The following is a 24,337-nucleotide window of genomic DNA, read 5'->3' on the forward strand; positions in this document are numbered from 1 at the left end:
CAGAGTGGCCCGATGGAAGCCTCGCCTCAGTGCAAGACATATGAAAGGCCGCATTGAGTTTGCTCCAAAACACATGAAGGACTCCCAGACTCTGAGAAATAAGATTCTCTGGTCTGATGAGATGAAGATAGAACATTTTGGTGATAATTCTAAGCGGTATGTGTGGAGAAAACCAGGCACTGCTCATCACTTGCCCAATACAATCCCAATAGTGAAACATGGTGGTGGCAGCATCATGCTGTGGAGATGTTTTTCTGCTGCAGGGACAGGACGACTGGTTGCAATTGAAGGAAATATGAATGCGTCCAAGTACAGAGATATCCTGGATGAAAACCTCTTCCAGAGTGCTCTGGACCTCAGACTTGGCCGAAGGTTCACCTTTTAACAAGACAATGACCCTAAGCACACAGCTAAAATATCAAAGGAGTGGCTTCAGAACAACTCTGTGACCATTCTTGACTGGCCCCGCCAGAGCCCTGACCTAAACCCAATTGAGCATCTCTGCAGAGACCTGAAAATGGCTGTCCATCAACATTCACCATCCAACCTGATGGAACTGGAGAGGATCTGCAAGGAAGAATGGCAGAGGATCCCCAAATCCAGGTGTGAGAAAATGTTTGCATCATTCCCAAGAAGACTCATGGCTGTACTAGCTCAAAAGGGTGCTTCTACTCAACACTGAGCAAAGGGTCGGAATACTTATGACCATGTGATATTTCAGTTTTCTTTTTTAATAAATTTGCAAAAATTTCTACATTTCCATTTTTTTTCAGTCAAGATGGGGTGCCGAGTGCACATTAATGAGAAAAAAATGAACTTTTTAGAATTTAACAAATGGCTGCAATGAAACAAAGAGTGAAACATTTAAAGGGGTCTGAATACTTTCCGTACCCACTGTAGTAAGATTGTGTCAATATCCACAGTGAAACGAGTACTGTATCAAATGGGGTGAAAGGCCACTCTGCCAGGAAGAAGCCATTACTCCAAAGGAAACATAAAAAAGACAGATTAATGTTTGCAAATGCTCACCGGAACAAAGACCTTCATTTTTGGAGACATGTCCTGTGGTCTGATGAAAATAAAATCAAACTTTTTGGGCATAATGACCATCGTTACGTTTGGAAGAAAAAGTGAGAAGCATGGAAGCCTAAAAACACCATTCCAACTATGATACCCAGGGGTGGCAGCATCATGTTGTGGGGTTGTTTTGCTGCAGGAGGGACCGGTGAACTTCACAAAATAGATGGCATCACGAGAAAAGAAGATTTTGTGGCAATGCTGAAACATCTCAAGGCATTAGCCAGGAAGTTAAAGCTTTGGCGGAAATGGGTCTTCCAAATGGACAATGACCCGAAGCATACTGCCAAAATGGTAACAAAGTGGCTTAAGGATAACAAAGTAAATGTTTTGGAGTGGTCATTACTAGTGTTGAGCGAACATGTTCGACACTGCTCGGTACTCACCCGAGCATCACTCTACTCGGGATGTTCGGCGAGCACCGAGCATTTCCGGGTTACTCGGGCGGGAGCTCGGGTCTCCGCCCTGCATGTTTGGCGCTCTTTACAGAGCCAATGAACATGCAGGGATTGCCAGCCAGTCACTGTAATGTCGCAGCCATGTTGGTTGTGGGCATTACATTAGTTGGCTGGCCGCACAGTGTCACCTCGAGTATTTAAAACCGGGCGCCGCCATCTTGGACACAGACGGCTGGGATCAGACAGTGTAGGGACAGCGCTGCTGATTTAGGGAGAGATATATACTGCAAAATAGTTAGTGTAGACTCTGTAAAGGCTGCCAGATCAAACAAACAGTCCTTCTCAGGACTAATATCCATCCCAGATATCAGGCAGGCAGGCAGGCTGGCTGTATAGGAGACGCAGTGGTTATACCAGAAAACACTGCATTACAGTCCTGTGTGCTCCTGTTGCTGAAATTGCTGGACTTAGTTCCAGGTCTCGGGGGCCAGGAAAAATCCTTTTTCTTTCATCTAAATCCACTTTTTTTTTTCCTCCTTCACACTGTACAAATACCCATCTAATTAACCTTTTGGTGTCCCCTCCCCCCCCAAAAAAAAGTGTGTCTGTGACACTTCAGACACAAATATATTTTTAAAAAGAGTCTGGTGTAGGCCAGAGAAATAGAAGTGTGGTTTTGCAGTTCCACAGTTCAAACCTCTGTATTATCCACTTTTGGGCCATTTTTACCTAAAAAAAACAGTTTGAGTGTGTCGCTCAATGTTCAGCGGCAAATTTATCTAGTTAAAAAAGTCTGGTATACACCAGTAAATTATAACTATGGTTTTGCCGTTCCACGGTAAAAAATCTCTATTATCCTGCTTTTGCCATTTTTTGCCATAAAAAAAAAAACTGTAATAGTGTCTCCCTGACTGTTCAGACACAAATATATTTGTTGAAAATAGTCTGGTGTAGGCCAGAGAAATAGAAGTGTGGTTTTGCAGTTCCACAGTTCAAACCTCTGTATTATCCACTTTTGGGCCATTTTTACTTAAAAAAAAAACAGTTTGAGTGTGTCGCTCACTGTTCAGCCGCAAATATTTCTATTTAAAAAAGTCTGGTATACACCAGTAAATTATAACTGTGGTTTTGCCGTTCCACGGTGAAAAATCTCTATTATCCTGCTTTTGGCATTTTTTGCCGTAAAGAAAAACAGTAATAGTGTCTCCTGATTGTTCAGACACAAATATATCTGTTGAAAATAGTCTGATGTAGGCCCGAGAAATAAAACTGTGGTTTTGCAGTTCCACGGGTCAAATCACTGTATTATCCTGCTTTTGGCATTTTTTGCCGTAAAGGAAAACAGTAATAGTGTCTCCTGATTGTTCAGACACAAATATATCTGTTTAAAAGAGTCTGGTATACACCAGTAAATTATAACTGTGGTTTTGCCGTCCCACGGTAAAAAATCTCTATTATCCAGCTTTTTGTATTTTTTCCATAAAGAAAAACAGTAATAGTGTCTCCTGATTGTTCAGAAGACACAAATATATCTGTTTGAAAGAGTCTGGTATACACCAGTAAATTATAAGTGTGGTTTTGCCATTCCACGGTAAAAAATCTCTATTATCCTGCTTTTGGCATTTTTTGCCATAAAGAAAAACAGTAATAGTGTCTCCTGATTGTTCAGCCGCAAATATATCTATTTAAAATTGTCTGGTGTACCCCAGTAAACAAGAACTGTGATTTTAAAAGAGTCAGGTGTAGGCCAGAGAAATAGAACTGTGGTTTTCCTCTTCCACGGTTCTAATCTACTTTTTATTACCCTTTTTCCATTGATAGTGCGAGTGTAAGCTATTTTACTTCCTTTACAATGGGCAACGCGCGTGGCAAGGGACGTGGAACTGGACGTTCTGGTGATGGTGCGTGCAGAGGATGGGGCCGTGGCAAAGGTGAAAATGTTCCTGTAACATACCTGGCGGCGTCCTTGCATAGTGGTCCATCTCCCACTGTGCAAGAGCGCGCACTTGATCTCCAATCCAGAATGTCTCTCTGGCTTCCCTCCATGCTGTCTGTTTGCTTCTGTGTGCTGCTGCTTAAGGGCGGCGCCCGATCACTTCCTGCTTTTTGTACCTGCTGCAGGCACACCGCTTGTGCGTCCTCAGCCTATTGCTGTCAGTCACCTGGTATTTAAACCAGCTGCTCCAATTAACCCATGCCTGAGCATTGTGTTTCATTTAGTGTGCTCTTGCACTCTGAATGTGCCAGGTCCCTTCTGTGGTCTCTTGTCTGCCTATCCTGGAGGCTGTATTTTCAGGCCTGTCTGAACACGCTCCTAGCCTGTTCCTCCCGCCCTCTAGGGGCTGCATTCCTAGACCCGCTCCTGTATCTAGTCTGTCCTGTCTGAACACGCTCCTAGCCTGTTCCTCCCGCCTTCTAGGGGCCAATTACCTAGACCCGCTCCTGTATCTTGTCTGTCCTGTCTGAACATGCTCCTAGCCTGTTCCTCCCGCCTTCTAGGGGCTGCTACCTAGACCCGCTCCTGTATCTTGCTACTGTGTCTGTTCTTGTCTGTATACTCTTCTAGCCTGTTTCCCGTGTTTCTCTATGTCCGTACCTTTCCTTTTTCTGCAGAGTCTGAACTCGTACCTAACTCCTGCTCGTTGTCACTGTACTCCCGTTTGTGAGTTTGTGGTCCACTCGCTACTTCACTGCAAGTACCCTGTGGGTATCTGGTTCTGCCTTTCCCTTCCTGTCTGTTCAGTGTGAACAGAGCCCTGTCCCCCCTGCTCTGCCTTTGCTCACCGCTCCGGCGGTTCTAGCCTGCTCTGCCTTTGCTCATCGCTCCAGGCGGCCTTGTCCTGCTCTACTCTTGCTCACTGCTCCAGGCGGCCTTGTCCTGCTCTACTCTTGCTCACCGCTCCAGGCGGTCTCGTCCTGCCCTGCTCTCGCTCACCTCTCTGGGCGGCCTCACTCTGCTGTGTTTGTCCGCCACATCTGTGGTTCTGTTCCTGAGTCCCAGTGTGTACTGGGTCCTATCCCGCCTGTGTTCCTACCTGCTAGTGCCTCCCTGTCTGCACTCTAGTCGTGCTTGCCCGTACCCCCCTGCCTGCATACCCGCCTGCCTGCATACCAGTCGTGCCTGCCTATTCCCACCAGTCTGTGTGCCAGCCTAACCAGTCTGTTCCTGTATTCCCCTGTGTGGGTCAACAGCCGTGTCCGGGGTCTGTCCTGGAGTAGCACCTGGTCCCTCTGCTCGGTTCCTCCTTGGTGCACTGGCGTCATATGCCGTCGTGCGACCCTGGTCGGATCGGGTGAATACCTAGTTACGCCCCTCCAGGCATTCACTCTCCGGCACGGTCCAGTGGAATCACACGCACACGCCGCTCAGCCCGGGCGTGTGCAATACAGCATGCTCAGGCCATGGTTCCTGTTGAGCCCCACGGCCTTCGCTCTCTGAGACATTTTCCAGCGAATACGTGCATTAAAAATAAATAAATACATTTTTTTTTTCCTTAGCTGAGTTCCAGGCGAATTACGCACCCGTCCAGATGGATCTATCAGCACTCGTTCCTGCGGATCCGCCACGTTACTATGGGGATCCAAGTCAGAGTCGTGCATTTGTGGAGCAATGCATGCTACACTTCAAGTTCTACCCTCTATGTTTTCCCACAGATCAGGCTAAGGTGGGATTCATGATGTCTTACCTAGCGGGTGATGCCTTGAATTGGATCACCCCCCTATGGGACGCACAGGATCCTATCATCCTGGACATAATGGCCTTCCTGATGGCCTTTCTAATGGTCTTCGATGATCCTAACCCGGAGGCTCCCGCTGAAACTTCACTTCCCAATATCCCGGAGCAGCCCCGATGGGTAATGTGTGTGGGTAGCGCAATAGTCCTCCAGCCCAATGAGACTACTGCCCACCCAGAATCCTCACAGGGTGACTACGCTCTCCGGAATACTTCTCCCAACCTCAAGAGGCAGTCCAGACGTGCTAGACGTAGAGGTAAGCCGTCACGCCAGGGTCTGTCCTCCCTGAGACCTCCTGACCCCAACCTTGAAGTCCCTACTGAAGCTTCATCTCCCTGTATCCTGGAGAAGCCCCAATGGGTAATGTGCGTGGGTAGTGCACCAGTTCTCCTGCCCAAAGAGACTGCTGCCCACCCAGAATCCACACCGGAGGACCCCCTGTTGCCTCCTGAATCCCCCGGGATACCACTTGATGACAATTGGAGAGAGACTTCCCTATACTCTGCACCTGATACCTCGCCCGCTTCGTCCAGTGAGTCCGACCTAGTGTTCTCCGAAGCAGAGGTTACCCCCGAGTCTCTACACCCCTCCGATCAGGTGGAGGATCTCCAGTTGTCTCCTGAACCCTTCGGGGTGCTACCTGGTAGCGAATGGACAGAGACTTTCCTATACTCGGTACCTGATACCTCGGCTGCTCCATCCAGTGAGTCCGACCTAGTGTACTCCGAAGCAGAGGTTACCTATGAGTCTCTACACCCCTCCGATCAGGTGGAGGATCTCCAGTTGTCTCCTGAGCCCTTCGGGGTGCTACTTGGTAGCGAAAGGACAGAGACTCTCCTATACTCTGTACCTGATACCTTGCTCGCTTCGTCCAGTGAGTCCAACCTAGTGTAGTCCGAAGCAGAGGTTACTCCCGAGTCTCTACACCCCTCCGACCAGGCGGAGGACCTCCAGTTGTCTCCAGAACCCTTTGGGGTGCCACCTGGTGGTGAATGGACAGTGACTTTCCTATATCCTGGATCTGATACCTCGCTCGCTTCACCTAGTGAGTCTAACCTAGTGTACTCCGAAGCAGAGGTTATTCATGAGTCTCTACACCCCTGCGACCAGGCGGAGGACCTCCAGTTGTCTCCAGAACCCTTCGGGGTGCCACCTGGTGGTGAATGAACAGAGACTTTCCTATACTCGGCACCCGATACCTCGCCTGCTTCGTCCAGTGAGTCCGACCTAGTGTACTCTGAAGCAGATGTTTTCCCCGAGCCTCTGCACTCTTCTGACCCGGCGGAGGACCTCCAGTTGTTTCCTGAATCCTCCAGGGTACCACCAGATAACAAAGAGACAGTGACTTTTCCTCACCCTGTACCTGATAACCCTTCTATTTCTTCCTGTGAGCTTGACAAGATGTACCTCGAAGCAGAGATTACCCCCAAGTCTCTGCTCCCCTCCAACCCGGTGGAGGACTTCCAGTTGTCTCCTGTACCCTCTGAGGTGCCACCTGAAAATATATGGAGAGAGACTTCCTTGTGTGCTGTTCCTGGTACTCCACCCATTTCGTCTGTTGCTAAGGGTGGCTGGATGGGAGGTAGCATCCTAGCTACCCAGAGGAGACCAGTTTTTCCGGTGGACAGTGGAAGTGATCTCCTTGAAGTGAAGGATTGGCCCTCGAATTCCCTGTGGAACATTCTGGCAGGCCTGAAGAAGAGGGGGCGTAAGGGGGGGGGTACTGTAACATACCTGGCGGCGTCCTTGCATAGTGGTCCATCTCCCACTGTGCAAGAGCGCGCACTTGATCTCCAATCCAGAATGTCTCTCTGGCTTCCCTCCATGCTGTCTGTTTGCTTCTGTGTGCTGCTGCTTAAGGGCGGCGCCCGATCACTTCCTGCTTTTTGTACCTGCTGCAGGCACACCCCTTGTGCGTCCTCAGCCTATTGCTGTCAGTCACCTGGTATTTAAACCAGCTGCTCCAATTAACCCATGCCTGAGCATTGTGTTTCATTTAGTGTGCTCTTGCACTCTGAATGTGCCAGGTCCCTTCTGTGTTCTCTTGTCTGCCTATCCTGGAGGCTGTATTTCCAGGCCTGTCTGAACACGCTCCTAGCCTGTTCCTCCCGCCCTCTAGGGGCTGCATTCCTAGACCCGCTCCTGTATCTAGTCTGTCCTGTCTGAACACGCTCCTAGCCTGTTCCTCCCGCCTTCTAGGGGCCGATTACCTAGACCCGCTCCTGTATCTTGTCTGTCCTGTCTGAACACGCTCCTAGCCTGTTCCTCCAGCCTTCTAGGGGCTGCTACCTAGACCCGCTCCTGTATCTTGCTACTGTGTCTGTTCTTGTCTGTATACTCTTCTATCCTGTTTCCCGTGTTTCTCTATGTCCGTACCTTTCCTTTTTCTGCAGAGTCTGAACTCGTACCTAACTCCTGCTCGTTGTCACTGTACTCCCGTTTGTGAGTTTGTGGTCCACTCGCTACTTCACTGCAAGTACCCTGTGGGTATCTGGTTCTGCCTTTCCCTTCCTGTCTGTTCCGTGTGAACAGAGCCCTGTCCCCCCTGCTCTGCCTTTGCTCACCGCTCCGGCGGTTCTAGCCTGCTCTGCCTTTGCTCATCGCTCCAGGCGGCCTTGTCCTGCTCTACTCTTGTTCACTGCTCCAGGCGGCCTCATCCTGCTCTACTCTTGCTCACCGCTCCAGGCGGTCTCGTCCTGCCCTGCTCTCGCTCACCTCTCTGGGCGGCCTCACTCTGCTGTGTTTGTCCGCCACATCTGTGGTTCTGTTCCTGAGTCCCAGTGTGTACTGGGTCCTATCCCGCCTGTGTTCCTACCTGCTAGTGCCTCCCTGTCTGCACTCTAGCCGTGCTTGCCCGTACCCCCCTGCCTGCATACCCGCCTGCCTGCATACCAGTCGTGCCTGCCTATTCCCACCAGTCTGTGTGCCAGCCTAACCAGTCTGTTCCTGTATTCCCCTGTGTGGGTCAACAGCCGTGTCCGGGGTCTGTCCTGGAGTAGCACCTGGTCCCTCTGCTCGGTTCCTCCTTGGTGCACTGGCGTCGTATGCCGTCGTGCGACCCTGGTCGGATCGGGTGAATACCTAGTTACGCCCCTTCAGGCATTCACTCTCCGGCACGGTCCAGTGGAATCACACGCACACGCCGCTCAGCCCGTGCGTGTGCATTACAGTTCCACAACCAAAAGCCACATCTTCTCGCTCCCACTTCTTGACCGAATTACTAGGGAAGCACAGAACAACACCAGTATTGCGAACTGATCAGTGTCAACAGGTTATTAATTGGATAGCAGATAATACTTCCAGTTACCTGGGCACCACCACCTCCGGTCTGTCTTCCACATGGTCAAATCTTAGTAGCCGTGAGTCTCAACCGCATACTCCTCCTCACCCTGATGCTCCTTCGTCCCACCATGCCGAGTGTCGTCAGACAGCAACTGATCCCCCACTTGGACACTCTGAAGAGCTGTTCACTGGTCCATTTCCAGATTTGTGCCCCTCGCCTGCTCCGCTTGAAGTGATGGAAGAGGAGATTCCATGTAGCGATGGCCAAATATTTGAACAGCCACGGCCACAGGAAGTCGACGTTGGCAATTTGTCACAAGAGGTGGACGATGACGAGACACAATTGCCAGGAAGTGAGGAGGAGGATCGTGGTGTGCAAGTGGAAGAGGAGGATGTGGTGGATGATCTAGTAACTAACCCAACGTGGCAGGAGGACATGCAGAGCGAGGCCAGCAGCACACAGGGTGAGGGAGGCAGAGTACCCCAACAGTCAGGAAGAAGCAGTGTGGAGGCCGCACACAGAAGACAGGCAACAGGTCCCCGTAACACCAACACGAGGGACTTTGCAAGTACAACCTGTAGGTCTTCCAGAGTCTGGAATATTTTTAAAGACTCTGCTGATAACCCCAAAAAGGCCATTTGTACCACCTGCTATGCCAGCATCAGCAGGGGTGACAAAACTACCAGCCTGACCACCACCAGCATGATCAGGCACATGGCAGCAATGCACCCGACTTTGTGGGGTGAACCCCAGGGTCCACGACCAGTGTCAGCGGGTGTCACCACTGCTTCTTCCACTGTTGTGCGTGCAATAGAACCCCCTGTTGTGTGTGCAAGGCAATCCCCTGTCCATACTGCATGCAAAGATGCCCCCTCCTCTCAGTCTTCACTTGTTATTGCAGTTTCCCAAGAAACAGCATCAACGTTCACATCCATGTCCCACCACAGCGTTCAATTGTCCATATCCCAGACCTTTGAATGAAAGCGGAAATTCTCAGCCAACACCCCACAGGCCACAGTCCTAAATTCGCACATTTCAAGACTACTTGCATTGGAAATGCTGCCTTTTAGGCTGGTGGAGACGGAATCCTTCCGCAACCTTATGGCGGTGGCCGTCCCTCGGTACTCGGTCCCCAGCTGACACTATTTTGCCCGGTGTGCCATCCCCGCACTACACAAGCACATGTCCCAAAACATATGCCGTGCCCTCAACAACGCAGTTACTGGGAGAGTCCACCTGGCAACGGACACGTGGACAAGTGCTTGTGGTCAGGGATGGTACATCTCCCTGATGGCACACTGGGTAAACATAGTGGAAGTCGGGACCCAGTCGGACCTTGGGATGGAACACATCCTCCCCACACCGAGGAATGCGGGCCCTATGTCAGTCAGAGTTGCCCCCACAGTGTACAGCTCCTGCGCATCCTCCTCCTCCTCATGTTCAGCCTCCATCTTAGATATCACCACATCAGTTACAAGCTGGAAGCACTGCAGTACTGCTTCCGCCAAGCGGCAACAGGCTGTGCTGAAACTCATAATCCTAGGTGAGAAACCTCACACAGCTTGTGAGTTGTGGACAGCTGTGAAAGAGCAGGCAGATCTGTGGCTGAGACCGCTGAACCTACATCCAGGCATGGTCGTGTGTGACAATGGCCGTAACCTGGTGGCGGCTCTGAGGCGAGGCGAGATCACACACGTACCATGCCTGGCTCATGTGCTTAACCTCGTGGTTCAGCGGTTTCTTAAATCGTACTCCGAGTTGCCAGATCTGCTCGTCAAAGTACGCCTCCTGTCAGCTCATTTTCGCAAGTCGGCTATAGCTTCCGCCGCCCTTGCTGTGTTGCATCAGCGTTTACTGCTTCCGTCACACCGACTGGTGTGTGATGTCCCCACACGTTGGAACTCTACCCTCCACATGTTGCAATGGATTTGTGAGCAGAAGAGAGCAGTTGTGGAGTACCAACTGCAACAAGGCCGTCGATATTCAGGTCAGACTCCACACATAAGACCTCAGGAGTGGACTTGGATATCTGACATATGTACCATCTTGACAAACTTTGAGGAGTCCACCAAGATGGTGAGTGGCGATGACGCCATCATTAGCATCAGCATTCCACTTGTCTGTCTTTTGCAGCCCTCTCTGCAGAGAATTAAAGAGGAGGCATTGCAGCCAGAGTATGATGAGATGGGTCAAGAAGCCGTAGCGGTCGATTACACACAGCCCAGCCTCATCTCATCTCAACGTGCATTGGGGGACAATGAAGGTGAGGAGGAGGAGGAGGAAGAACAGATGCTTGTATCATGCGCTGTAGACGGTAGTACCTGTACAGCTATCATACCGTCGGTTCAGCGTGGGTGGCCTGAGGACAGGGGGGAGGAGGAGGAGGAGGAGGAGAGCATGGTCAGTCGTCATCTTGGTGAGGACACGGAAGTCTTGCCCTTTACCAGTTTGGCACGCATGGCTGACTTTATGTTACGCTGCCTTAACCATGACCCTCGCGTTGTCAAAATGTTGGGTGACAGTCATTACTGGTTGGTGACACTTTTAGACCCCCGCTACAAGGAGAACTTTCACTCTCTTATTCCTGAGGTGGAGAGGTGTACAAAAATGGGGCAATACCAGAAGGCCCTTGCTGCAGAACTCTTAAAAAAATTCCCATCTGAACACACTAGTGGCAGAGGTCACAGTTCGTTGCCCAACCAAGGCGTACATGCGAGAGAGACGCAACTCCAATCCAGCAGAGGCAGGGGAACACTGTCAATGTTCTGGGACAGTTTTCTCAGACCCTCCCTTCGGACAGACCCTGAGGCGCGGGGTACTCTCACAAGGAGTGGAAAGTTTAAAAAGATGGTGAGGGAGTATCTTCCCGACCGTGTCCTCTGTGATTCCTCTGTGCTTTTAATTATTGGGTATCCAAGCTGGACACTTAGAATGAACTCGCTCTGTACGCCTTGGAGGTCCTGACCTGCCCTGCCGCTAGCGTGTTATTGGAGCGTGTTTTCAGTGCCACTGGGGGAATTATAACTGATTACCACACTCGCCTGTCAACTGACAATGCTGACAAGCTGACCCTTATCAAAATGAACAAGGGCTGGATTGTGCCAGACTTCTCATCACCACCAAATGACAGCAGAGTAACATAAAGTCAAATCCACTGTGTTATTTCAAGAGGTGTATTCTCATGCACCTCTTCACACCCACACATGGGTATACGCTTCCTCATTTCGGCTGTTTTATGTTCTTCTCCTTATCCTCAGCCTCCACCACCACTAAACCACCAGGGTGACCGTGGTCCGTGTTGCCATTATTGAAAGTTCCTCCGTCCTTATTTTTGTCAGCTTTTGCTTGGAAGGCATAAGCAAAGACTGTGGGAGACCCACTCCCCAATAATGGGAATAATATTTTTAAGATGCTGTACTGTATGGCTCTTGTAAGGGGCATTAAAACTGTCTTTTTAACCGACTACGACCTCCACCACTTTTCCAAGGGGCAGTAAAACCGTCTTGTTAAGCTGTTGCGACCTCCGCGTCTCTTCCGAGGGGCATTAAACGCGTCTTGTTAAGCTACTGGGACCTCCATGTCTCTTCCAAGGGGCATTAAAACTGTCTTGTTAAGCTACTGTGACCTCCACCACTTTTCCAAGGTGCATTAAAACCATCTTGTTAAGCTACTGCGACCTCCACGTCTCTTCCGAGGGGCATTAAAACCATCTTGTGAAGCTACTGGGACCTCCACGTCTATTCCAAGGAGCATTAAAATCGTCTTGTTAAACCACTCTGAACTCCACAGCTCTTCCAAGGGGCATTTAAATGTTGTTTCTAATTAACTCTAACCTCCACGACTCTTCGAACGGGCATTGCATTTCCTCCTAATTTTTGGCAGCTTTTGCTTGGAAGGCATAAGCAAAGCCTGTGGGAGACCCACTCCCCAATAATGGGAATAATATTTTTAAGATGCCTTACTGCATGGCTCTTGTAAGGGGCATTGCAAGTTCCTCCGTCCTAATTTTTGGCAGGTTTTGCTTGGAAGGCATAAGCAAAGACTATGGGAGACCCACTCCCCAATAATGGGAATAATGTTTGTAATATGCTGTACTGCATGGCTCTTTTAAGGGGCATTGCAAGTTCCTCCATCCTAATTTTAGGCAGCTTTTGCTTGGAAGGCATAAGCAAAGACTATGGGAGACCCACTCCCCAATAATGGGAATAATATTTGTAATATGCTGTACTGCATGGCTCTGGTAAGGGGCATTGCAAGTTTCTCCGTCCTAATTTTTGTCAGCTTTTGCTTGGAAGGCATAAGCAAAGACTATGGGAGACCCACTCCCCAATAATGGGAATAATGTTTGTAATATGCTGTACTGCATGGCTCTTGTAAGGGGCATTGCAAGTTCCTCCATCCTAATTTTTGGCAGCTTTTGCTTGGAAGGCATAAGCAAAGACTATGAGAGACCCACTCCCCAATAATGGGAATAATGTTTTTAAGATTCTGTACTGTATGGCTCTTGTAAGGGGCATTAAAACCATCTTGTAAGCTACTGTGACCTCCACCACTTTTCCAAGGGGCATTAAAACCGTCTTGTTAAGCTACTGCGACCTCCACGTCTCTTCCGAGGGGCATTAAAACCGTCTTGTTAATCTACTGTGACCTCCACCACTTTTTCAAGGGGCTTTCAAACAGTGTTGTTAAGCTATAGAGACCTCCACCACTTTTCCACGGGGCATTAAAACCGTCTTGTTAAGCTACTGCGACCTCCATGACTCTTCCAACGGGCATTGCATTTCCTCCTAATTTTAGTCAGCTTTTGCTTTTCAATGCATAGGCGAACATTAAGGGAGACCCACTTCCCAATAATGGGTAGAAGGTTTTTAGTATGCTGTAATCCACGTCTGTTTCAAGATGCATTGCAGTTCCTCATAATTTTTGGAAAGCCTTCCATTCACTGCTTAGGCCAACAGTGCACAGGAGACCCAATTGCTATAAATGGAAAAAATGGTTTAGTTAAGGCCCTCTGACCTCCATGTCACTTCCAAGGGGCATTGGAGTGCCTCGAAATTTTTGGTAGGCATAGCACTCACTGTATGCCCTATAACTGTGTAGCCGAAACGCTCTTTTTGGTACAGAAACATATCCTACAAGACATGTGTGGTTGACTGGCCTGATATTGATGTGAATGGTCCCTGTTCCTCCTGCTCTTTCTCTTTTGCCACCACCTCATCCATCATTTATCACCTGAAGCTTTGTGTTAACGGGAGTCATAGAACTGGGATAGTAGCAGGAAAACATCCAGCAATCCTCGGAGGAGGTAGGATATGCGCCAAAACGCTGACCACCTCAGGCCAAGCCACTACGACATACATGCGCTTGCATTCCAAGAAACCAAAGCAGATACTAACTTCTATCATCATCATCATGCTCCTCACCTTGGCACTCTCAACTCCCCTGTTGGAGAAGCCAGGGCCCACCAGAGGAGTCTGGTTCTCTGGTGGGCTCGTCCAATGCTGCCCTAAAGCAGGCCAGGCTAAGAAAAGTGTGTGGGAAGGTGACAGGAGAAATAGGGGCGGCTGGGGACCGTTTATGGACACCCGGCCGCCGGGCGGCTGGGGACTGAGTATGGATACCAGGCCGCCGAAGCAGCCATGAGGTAGTGGCCAACGTCGGCCTCCTCCAAACTAAAAGGCCCCATTTCAAGTGCAAGCTAGCAGTATGGCATTGCAGCCTGGGGGTGAGTGGGTGGCAGGTTGCACACTAACGCTTGCATTAAAAGAAAACAAAGCAGATGCTAACTTCTATCATCATCATCATGCTCCTCACCTTGGCACTCTCAACTCCCCTGATGGAGAAGCCAGGGCCCACCGGAGGAGTCTGGTTCTCTGGGGGGCTCGTCCAATGCTGCCCTAAAGCAGGCCAGGCTAAGAAAAGTGTGTGGGAAGGTGACAGGAGAAATAGGGGCAGCTGGGGACCGTTTATGGACACCCGGCTGCCCCCAGGTGGCTGGGGACCGTGTGTGGACACCCGGCCGTGGGGCGGCTGGGGACAGAATATGGACACCCTGCCGCCCCCTGGCGGCTGGTGACCGAGTGTGGACACCCGGCCGCCGGGCGGCTGGGGACTGAGTATAGATACCAGGCCGCTGAAGCAGCCATGAGGTAGTGGCCAGCTTCGGCCTCCTCCAAACTAAAAGGCCCCATTTCAAGTGCAAGCTAGCAGTATGGCATTGCAGCCTGGGGGTGGGTGGGTGGCAGGCTGCACACTTACGCTTGCATTAAAAGAAAACAAAGCAGATGCTGACTTCTATCATCATCATCATGCTCCTCACCTTGGCACTCTCAACTCCCCTGATAGAGGAGCCAGGGCCCACTGGAGGAGTCTGGTTCTCTGGTGGGCTCGTCCAATGCTGCCCTAAAGTAGGCCAGGCTAAGAAAAGTGTGTGGGAAGGTGACAGGAGAAATAGGGGTGGCTGGGGACTGTTTATGGACACCCGGCCGCCCCCAGGCGGCTGGGGACCATGTGTGGACACCCGGCCACGGGGCGGCTGGGGACCAAGTATGGACACCCGGCCCCCCCCTGGCAGCTGGGGACCGAGTGTGGACACCCGGCCGCCGGGCGGCTGGGGACTGAGTATGGATACCAGGCCGCTGAAGCAGCCATGAGGTAGTGGCCAGCTTCGGCCTCCTCCAAACTAAAAGGCCCGCATTTCCAGTGCAAGCTAGCAGTATGGCATTGCAGCCTGGGGGTGGGTGGGTGGCAGGCTGCACACTTACGCTTGCATTAAAGCAGATGCTAACTTCTATCATCATCATCATGCTCCTCACCTTGGCACTCTCAACTCCCCTGATGGAGAAGCCAGGGCCCACCGGAGGAGTCTAGTTCTCTGGTGGGCTCGTCCAATGCTGCCATAAAGCAGGCCAGGCTAAGAAAAGTGTGGGGGAAGGTGACTGGAGAAATAGGGGCGGCTGGGGACCGTGTGTGGACACCCGGCCACCCCCTGGAGGCTGGGGACCGAGCTTGGACACCGGCTGGGGACTGAGTATAGATACCTTGCTGCCGAAGCAGCCATGAGGTAGTGACCAGCTTCGGCCTCCTCCAAACTAAAAGGCCCCATTTCAAGTGAAAGCTAGCAGTATGATATTGCAGCCTGGGGGTGGGTGGTTGGCTGCATATTGGCACTTGCATTGCAAGGAATGGGGGAGGTACAATTGAACACTGCCCTGGGACAAAGATTTGCACGGGGATAGTTGCAAGTCTGCATCTTCTGATGCGGCAAGGATCACTTCTGATGGGCACACTGACCTGGGAGTCAGAGATGCTTCCAGGGGTCTTCCCCATGCTGTTCCCATGTCTTTTCAGCACTGTATGCATGTGTCACACAGCACATGGCCAGATAAGGTTAGGTTGTAAAATGTTAAAATTACATTTCCCGGTGAATGCATTTGTCACGGTTGAAAGCAATGCAAAAGTGCAAACACGCATGAAAAATCCTACTTGTGATCATAGCCCATGGTGTGGAGAAGTATTTTTGTTTTTGGTTATTTATTTTACCTTATACACAAGTCTTTACCCTGGAAAGGAAATTCCTTAACATATTTCACAGGAAAGCAGTTTCAGTTTTGTTTTTGAACGTTTTATTGTGAGCCCGTTAAAGTGGCTTAATACCTCTGACCACGTTGTTGACAGCAGTGACCTGGAGGTCAGAAATGCTTCCAGGGGTGATCCCCATGCTGCCCCCATGTCTTTTGAGCACTGTCACTATCGTTTTGGGCACTTTTTAGGCTTTCTACAGACTGCTGAGGGTGCCGCCGCAAAAATGCTCGGCTCTCCCATATACTAACATTGGGCTCGTTGCTCGGGTTGAGCACCCGAGTATCACTGTGAGCTCTGCCCGAGCTTCGAGCATTCGAGCATTTTAGTGCTCGCTCTACACTAGTCATTACAAAGCCCTGATCTCAATCCTATTTAAAATTTATGGCCAAAGCTGAAAAGTCAGGTGCGAGAAAGGCAACCTATAAACCTGAATCAGTTACACTAGTTTTGTCAGGATGAATGGGCCCAAATTTTGGCTAACTAATGTGAGAATCTTGTGGAAGGATATCTCAAACGTTTGACCCAAGTCATTCAGTTTAAGGGCAATGGTACCAAATACTACAAATATTAATGAAATGTATGTAAACTTTTGACTTTGCAGTAAGTAATAAAAAAGCCTTAAAACATTCTCTCCTTCTCATTATTCTGGCATTTGGGAACATTAAAAATTATGGTAAACCTAATTGACCTAAACCGGGAAAGGTCTATTCTGATTTCATGTCAGATATTGAGAAAAACATGTCTTTTTATATAGTGTATGTAAACTTCTGGTTTCAACTGTGTATATGTACATGTAGTGTGTATATATATATATATATATATATATATATACATATATATATATATATATATATACAGTACAGACCAAAAGTTTGGACACACCTTCTCATTTAAAGATTTTTCTGTATTTTCATGACTATGAAAATTGTACATTCACACTGAAGGCATTAAACCTATGAGTTAACACATGTGGAATTATATACTTAACAAAAAAAGTGTGAAACAACTGAAAATATGTCTTATATTCTAGGTTCTTCAAAGTAGCCACCTTTTGCTTTGATGACTGCTTTGCACACTCTTGGCATTCTCTTGATGAGCTTCAAGAGGTAGTCACCAGAAATGGTCTTACAACAATCTTGAAGGAGTTCCCAGAGATGCTTAGCACTTGTTGGCCCTTTTGCCTTCACTCTGCGGTCCAGCACACCCCAAACCATCTCAATTGGGTTCAGGTCTAGTAACTTTGGAGGCCAGGTCATCTGGCGTAGCACCCCATCACTTTCCTTCTTGGTCAAATAGCCCTTACACAGCCTGGAGGTGTGTTTGGGGTCATTGTCCTGTTGAAAAATAAATGATGGTCCAACTAAACGCAAACCGGATGGAATAGCATGCCGCTTCAAGATGCTGTGGTAGCCATGCTGGTTCGGTATGCCTTCAATTTTGAATAAATCCCCAACAGTGTCACCAGCAAAGCACCCCCACACCTCCTCCTCCATTCTTCATGGTGGGAACCAGGCATATAGAGTCCATCCGTTCACCTTTTCTGCGTCGCACAAAAACACGGTGGTTGGAACCAAAGATCTCAAATTTGGACTCATCAGACCAAAGCACAAATTTCCTCTGGTCTAATGTCCATTCCTTGTGTTCTTTAGCCCAAACAAGTCTCTTCTGCTTGTCGCCTGTCCTTAGCAGTGGTTTCCTAGCAGCTATTTTACCATGAAGGCCTGCTGCACAAAGTCTCCTCTTAACAGTTGTTGAAGAGATGTGTCTGCTGCTAGAACTCTGTGTGGCATTGACCTGGTATCTAATCTGAGCTGCTGTTAACCTGCGATTTCTGAGGCTGGTGACTTGGATAAACTTATCCTCAGAAGCAGAGGTGACTCTTGCTCTTCCTTTCTTGGGGCGGTCCTCATGTGAGCCAGTTTCTTTGTAGCGCTTGATGGTTTTTGCCACTGCACTTGGGTACACTTTCAAAGTTTGCCCAATTTTTCGCACTGACTGACCTTCATTTCTTAAAGTAATGATGGCCACTCGTTTTTCTTTACTTAGCTGCTTTTTCTTGCCATAATACAAATTCTAACAGTCTATTCAGTGGGACTATCAGCTGTGTATCCACCTGACTTCTGCACAACACAGCTGATGGTCCTAACCCCATTTATAAGGCAAGAAATCCCACTTATTAAACCTGACAGGGCACACCTGTGAACTGAAAACCATTTCCGGTGAAGCTCATCAAGAGAATGCCAAGAGTGTGCAAAGCAGTCATCAAAGCAAAAGGTGGCTACTTTGAAGAACCTAGAATATAAGACATATTTTCAGTTGTTTCACACTTTTTTGTTAAGTATATAATTCCACATGTGTTAATTCATAGTTTTGATGCCTTCAGTATGAATGTATAATTTTCATAGTCATGAAAATACAGAAATATCTTTAAATGAGAAGGTGTGTCCAAACTTTTGCTCTGTACTGTATATACACATTAGTGTTGAGCGAGCACTAAAATGCTCGGGTGCTCGAAGCTCGGGCCGAGCTCGCCGTGATACTCGGGTGCTCGACCCGAGCAACGAGCCCAATGTTAGTCTATGGGAGACTCGAGCATTTTTGCGGCAGTCTTTTAAAAGCCTAACAAGTGCCCAAAACGATAGTGACAGTGCATTTCTGACCCCCAGGTCACTGCTGTCAACAACGTGGTCAGAGGTATTAAGCCACTTTTACAGGCTCACAATAAAACGAAAGTGAAACTTTTTTCCTGTGAAATATGTTAAGGAACATCCTTTCCAGGGAAAAGACTTGTGTATAAGTTAAAATAAATGACCAAAAACAAAAATACTCCTCCACACCTTCGGCTATGTTCACAAGTAGCATTTTTTATGCGTTTTTGCACTTTTGTATTGCTTTCAACTATGACAAATGCATTCACCGGGAAATGTCATTTTAACATTTTACAACCTTATCTGGCCATGTGCTCTGTGACACATGCATAAAGTGCTGAAAAGACATGGGAACAGCATGGGGAAGACCCCTGGAAGCATCTCTGACTCCCAGGTCACTGTCTAAAAGTGTGCCCATCATAAGTGATCCTTGCCGCATCAGAAGATGCAGACTTGCAACTATCCCCATGCAAGTTCTAGTCCCAGGGCAGTGTTCAATTGTACCTCCCCCATTCCTTGCAATACAAGCGCAAGTATGCAGCCTGCCACCCACCCACCCCCAGGCTGCAATACCATACTGCTTGCTTGCTTGAACTTGAAATTGGGCTTTTTAGGCATGTGGAGGCGGAATCTGGCCACCACGTCATGGCTGTGTTGGCGGCCTGGTGTCCATACTCCGTCCCCAGCCGCCCCGCGGCCGAGTGTCCACACGGTCCCCAACCGCCTGGGGGCTGTCGGGTGTCCATAAACGGTCCCCAGACGCCCCCATTTCTCCTTGGAACATCCCCGCACACACTTTTCTTAGCCCGGCCTGCTTTAGGCAGCATTGGACGAGCCCACCAGAGAACCAGACTCCTCCGGTGGGCCCTGACTTCTCCATCGGTGGAGTTAAGAGTGCCAAGGTGAGGAGCATGATGATGATGACAGAAGTTAGCATCTGCTATGTTTTCTTTTAATGCAAGTGTAATTGTGCAGCCTGCCACCCACCCACCCCCAGACTGCAATTCCATACTGCTAGCTTGCACTTGAAATGGGGCCTTTTAGTTTAGAGGAGGCCGAAGCTGGCCACTACCTCATGGCTGCTTTGGCAGCGAGGTATCCATACTCAGCCCCCTGCCGCCCCTATTTGTCCTGGTGTGCCTTATACATAAGATTAAGCGCGTATACCAAAACATTACCTGTGCCCTCCCCAGTGCATTTAGTGGGAAGGAGAGCCTATTCCGCTGTAGTGTGTGCATGCCAAACCCCTGTTCATGGTACATGCGAAGATGCCTCCCACCTTGCACCTGTCATTGCAGACTTGCAACTATCCCCATTCAAGTCCTTGTCCCAGGGCAGTGTTCAATTGTACGTCTCCCATTCCTTGCAATGCAAGCGCAAGTATGCAGCCTGCCACCCACCCACCCCCAGGCTGCAATACCATACTGCTTGCTTGCTTGGGCCTTTTAGGCATGTGGAGGCGGAATCTGGCCACCACGCCATGGCTGTGTCGGCGGCCAGGTATCCATACTCAGTCCCCAGCCGACTGGTGGCCGGGTGTCCCCGCTTGCTCCCCAGCCTCCAGGGGGTGGCCGGGTGTCCATACTCGGTCCCCAGCCACCCCTATTTGTACCGGTAACCTTTCCCACACTTTTCTTAGCCTGGCCTGCTTTAGGGCAGCATTGGCCGAGCCCACCGGACTATCAGACTCCTCCGGTGGGCCCTGGCTTCTCCATCAGGGGAGTCGAGAGTGCCAAGGTGAGTAGCATGATGAGGATGATAGAAGTTAGCATCTGCTTTGTTTTGTTGTAATGCAAGCGCATGTATGTAGGCTAGGCCTGAGGAGGTCAGCGTTTTGGCGCATATCCTACCTCCTCCGAGGATTGCTGGATGTTTTCCTGCTACTATCCAAGTTCTATGACTCCCGTTAAAACAAAGCTTCAGGTGATAAATGATGGATGAGGTAGTGGCAAAGGAGAAAGAGCAGGAGGAACAGGGACCATTCACATCAATATCAGGCCAGTCAACCACATATGTCTTGTAGGATATGTTTCTGTAACAAAAGGAGTGGTTCGGCTACACAGTTATAGGGCATACAGTGAGTGCAATGCCTACCAAAAATTTCGAGGCACTCCAATGCCCCTTGGAAATAACATGGAAGTCAGAGGGCGTTAACTAAACCTTTTTTTCCATTTATAGCAACTTGGTCTCCTGTGCACTGTTGGCCTAAGCAGTGAATGGAAGGCTTTCCAAAAATTATGAGGAACTGCAATGCCCCTTAGAAGAGCCATGTGTGGCACCCCAGGGGTCTGGTCACCACAGTAATAGAGATTATGTCGGAGAGCAAGTGGGAGGTTTCCTGGTCAGGATCCCTTAAACATGCAACATCGTCCTGCCCCAGTCCTGGGAGGGGAGAATTCTGCCCTTATAAACTGGATCTGGGGTGGGGTTGAGTGAGTCAGAGAACAGTCAGAGTCAGAGTGAGAGCAAGGGAAAGTAACAGCAAGGAGCTCTGTAGGAGCTAGGAGCTAAAGACGAGGGGCTGGAAGCTGAGCAGAGCTCGCCCTGGCAGAAGACAATAGGAACCGGACACAGGAGTCCGAAGCTGTGAGGACTTATATATCCAGCAGCAGAAACCAGCCGGCAGGGGATTTCAGGTCCTCTGGCCATAGAAGCCCGGAGGCTCAGTCACAAGCAAGGGACCAGCACCGCCATCATGGAGCGGAGGCTAACAGAAGGCCCCAAGTCACCAGCCATACGGGTGAGCACTACACGGTACACTCAGGGACGTGGGCTACTTCTACCCGCTTACAGCAAGGTAGCCAGGAAGAGTACAGACAGACGGGGAGGCCTACAACTCCACCTGGCCAGGGGAACTCCTGCTTGCTCACAGACTGACCAGGCCTCTTATGCTAGCCAGTACTCCCGGGAGGGTCTACCTTATAATCATCAGTAAAGACCCTGAACTGCACTGCAAAGCCCCTTAAAAGAGCCATGCAGTACAGCATATTACAAACATAAGTCCCATTATTGGGGAGTGGGTCTCCCATAGTATTTGCTTATGCTTTCCCAGCAAAAGCTGCCAAAAATTAGGACGGAGCAACTTGCAATGCCCCTTACAAGAGCCATGCAGTACAGCATATTACAAACATAAGTCCCATTATTGGGGAGTGGGTGTCCCACAGTATTTGCTTATGCCTTGCAAGCAAAAGCTGCCAAAAATTAGGACGGAGCAACTTGCAATGCCCCTTACAGGAGCCATGCAGTACAGCATATTACAAACATAAGTCCCATTATTGGGGAATGGGTCTCCCATAGTATTTGCTTATGCTTTCGCAGCAAAAGCTGCCAAAAATTAGGACGCAGCAACTTGCAATGCCCCTTACAAGAACCATGCAGTACAGCATATTACAAACATAAGTCCCATTATTGGGGAGTGGGTCTCCCATAGGATTTGCTTATGCCTTGCAAGCAAAAGCTGCCAAAAATTAGGACGGAGCAACTTGCAATGCCCCTTACAAGAGCCATGCAGTACAGCATATTACAAACATAAGTCCAATTATTGGGGAGTGGGTGTCCCATAGTATTTGCTTATGCCTTGCAAGCAAAAGCTGCCAAAAATTAGGACGGAGCAACTTGCAATGCCCCTTACAAGAGCCATGCAGTACAGCATATTACAAACATAAGTCCCATTATTGGGGAGTGGGTGTCCCATAGTATTTGCTTATGCCTTGCAAGCAAAAGCTGCCAAAAATTAGGACGGAGCAACTTGCAATGCCCCTTACAGGAGCCATGCAGTACAGCATATTACAAACATAAGTCCCATTATTGGGGAGTGGTTCTCCCATAGTATTTGCTTATGCTTTCCCAGCAAAAGCTGCCAAAAATTAGGACGGAGCAACTTGCAATGCCCCTTACAAGAGCCATGCAGTACAGCATATTACAAACATAAGTCCCATTATTGGGGAGTGGGTGTCCCATAGTATTAGCTTATGCCTTGCAAGCAAAAGCTGCCAAAAATTAGGACGGAGCAACTTGCAATGCCCCTTACAAGAGCCATGCAGTACAGCATATTACAAACATAAGTTCCATTATTGGGGAGTGGGTGTCCCATAGTATTTGCTTATGCCTTGCAAGCAAAAGCTGCCAAAAATTAGGACGGAGCAACTTGCAATGCCCCTTACAAGAGCCATGCAGTACAGCATATTACAAACATAAGTCCCGTTATTGGGGAGTGGGTGTCCCATAGTATTTGCTTATGCCTTGCAAGCAAATGCTGCCAAAAATTAGGACGGAGCAACTTGCAATGCCCCTTACAAGAGCCATGCAGTACAGCATATTACAAACATAAGTCTCATTATTGGGGAGTGGGTCTCCCATAGTATTTGCTTATGCTTTCCCAGGAAAAGCTGCCAAAAATTAGGACGGAGCAACTTGCAATGCCCCTTACAAGAGCCATGCAGTACAGCATATTACAAACATAAGTCCCATTATTGGGAAGTGGGTGTCCCATGGTATTTGCTTATGCTTTCCCAGCAAAAGTTGCCAAAAATTAGGACGGAGGAACTTGCAATGCTGGCACCCTGGTGGTATAGTGGTGGTGGAGGCTGAGGATAATGAGAAGAAGATTAAACAGCCGAAACGAGGAAGCGTATACCCATGTGTGGGTGTGAAGCGGTGCATGTGAATACACCTCCCGAAATAACACAGTGGATTTGACTTTATGTTACTCTGCTGTCATTTGGTAGTGATGAGAAGTCTGGCCCAATCCAGCCCTTGTTCATTTTGATAAGGGTCAGCTTGTCAGCATTGTCAGTTGACAGGCGAGTGCGCTTATCAGTTATAATTCTCCCAGCGGCACTAAAAACACGCTCCGATAACACGCTAGCGGCAGGGCAGGCCAGGACCTCCAAGGCGTACAGAGCGAGTTCATTCCAAGTGTACAGCTTGGATACCCAATAATTAAAAGGCACAGAGGAATCACGGAGGACGCTGGTACGATCGGCAAGGTACTCCCTCACCATCTTTTGAAACTTTTCACTCCTTGTGAGAGTACCCCCCGCCTCAGGGCCTGTAAGCTGGGCGGGTGTCAGAAAACTGTCCCAGAACGTTGACCGTGTTCCCCTGCCTCTGCTGGATTGGAGTTGCATCTCTCTCGCCTGTACGCCTTGGTTGGGCAACGTACTGTGACCTCTGCCGCTAGCGTGTTCAGATGGGAATTTTTTTAAGAGTTCTGCAGCAAGGGCCTTCTGGTATTGCCCCATTTTTGTAGACCTCTCCACCTCAGGAATAGGAGAGTGAAAGTTCTCCTTGTAGCGGGGGTCTACAAGTGTCACCAACCAGTAATGACTGTCACCCAACATTTTGACAACGCGAGGGTCCCCCCTCCTCCCCCCTGTCCTCAGGCCACCCATGCTGAACTAACGGTATGACACTTGTACAGGTACTACCGTCTACAACGCATGATAGCAGCTCCTGTTCTTCCTCCTCCTCCTCTCCCTCATTGTCCCCCAATGCACGTTGGGATGAGATGAGGCTGGGCTGTGTGTAATCGCCCTCTACGGCTTCTTGATCCATCTCATCATACTCTGGCTGCAATGACTCCTCTTTAATTCTCTGCAGAGAGCGATGCAA

At 49.3% G+C, this 24,337-nt stretch overlaps 1 protein-coding gene across 1 annotated transcript in view; it reads right to left on the reverse strand.

The window, feature by feature from the left end:
- Positions 1–24,337, reverse strand: part of LOC141176270 (cartilage oligomeric matrix protein-like) — a 1,029,762-nt gene that overhangs the window by 884,681 nt on the left and 120,744 nt on the right. The gene's annotated exons all lie outside the window — the stretch shown is intronic.

The sequence above is a fragment of the Phyllobates terribilis genome, unplaced genomic scaffold (genome assembly GCF_046119375.1).
Source record: "Phyllobates terribilis strain yellow unplaced genomic scaffold, ASM4611937v1 Scaffold_22__1_contigs__length_20350403, whole genome shotgun sequence".
Taxonomy (NCBI): Eukaryota; Metazoa; Chordata; class Amphibia; order Anura; family Dendrobatidae; genus Phyllobates; species Phyllobates terribilis.